Source organism: Bison bison, unplaced genomic scaffold, assembly GCF_000754665.1.
Source record: "Bison bison bison isolate TAMUID 2011002044 unplaced genomic scaffold, Bison_UMD1.0 scf7180017864512, whole genome shotgun sequence".
NCBI classification, from domain to species: domain Eukaryota; kingdom Metazoa; phylum Chordata; class Mammalia; order Artiodactyla; family Bovidae; genus Bison; species Bison bison.
In genome coordinates this window covers 238269-239335 of record NW_011495066.1, presented here as the reverse complement: position 1 = coordinate 239335, position 1067 = coordinate 238269, and the positions used below count along the sequence as shown (strand labels likewise).

General features: G+C 35.0%; 1 protein-coding gene across 1 annotated transcript in view; it reads right to left on the bottom strand.

Annotated features, from left to right (window-relative positions):
- The window catches only part of LOC104981018 (ATP-dependent RNA helicase DDX3X-like), a 13454-nt gene that overhangs the window by 9841 nt on the left and 2546 nt on the right, over nucleotides 1–1067 (bottom strand). The window lies entirely within an intron of this gene.

Here is a 1067-nt window from a genome sequence, read left to right as displayed (position 1 = left end):
AAGGAAAGAGTAATGTGCAGAAAATAAAAACTATAAAATCTATTAATCATGTTATATCTAGTTACGACTGTACAAGTGTAAGGGAATTTAAAAAAATAGCAAAAGATACACATTAAGCACCCAAACGTAACATAAGTTTATTTTCTTTGTTCCATAGGCTCAAAATAACTGACAATTAAGAATGAATTTCATTTAAAACCTGTTTTTCAAATTCAGCAAGATATTTTATGTTCAAATATAAGACAAATTTGTTCTTTTCAAGCTAAAAAAAGTTTGTACCTTACAATGAATACTTTGTTTGACTGATTTGGACATAAATAAAAGTACTCTGTGTGTCTTTACCTTGACAATCTTTGTGGTATCACTGTGTATTTAGAATCAACTGTTTGAATGTGGGGTGCGTATTACTACATTCCCTCAGGGACTGCAGGCTGTGCAGGAAGTGATCTCAAGGCCTTGCAAACCATTAAGGATGCTCTGGGGAAGGGAGCAGTGGTAACCATGGCAGCTGTGTTGGTGAAAATTGATGAACAGGGTCTCTTCTCTTAAGGAACTCCCTCATAGAAGACAATGAATTGTTAAAGATAAGTACTAAGACTGTGGCCGTATGAATTTATATATATATTTATATATGTATACACATACACACATATGTGTATGTGTTTGGATATATATATACACACACACACGTGTGTGTGTGCGCATTTGTATATATGTACACTGAAACTTTGTACCTTGGGAATAATATATAAAATATTAAAACCTGACATATATGACAACAAACTTTTCAAACTTAAACCAACACAATTTGGTTTGGCAGAAGAAAAGTATTTAATTCCTGACATTATTTTAGAATACTGGAGTATGGAGATGGTAATCAAAACAAAACCAGCGTTTACTTGGTTTTCTTCTTGTAATAAAAGTCTTCGTGGGCAATGCTCCCCAGTATTGCCTGCACGGGATGTGTGCTACTCCCCCTGCCCCACCTGTGGAGCCCACTGCTGCATTCTAAATTCCTTTGCTCCAAAGAAGACATATGGATGGCTAACAAACACATGAAAAGATGC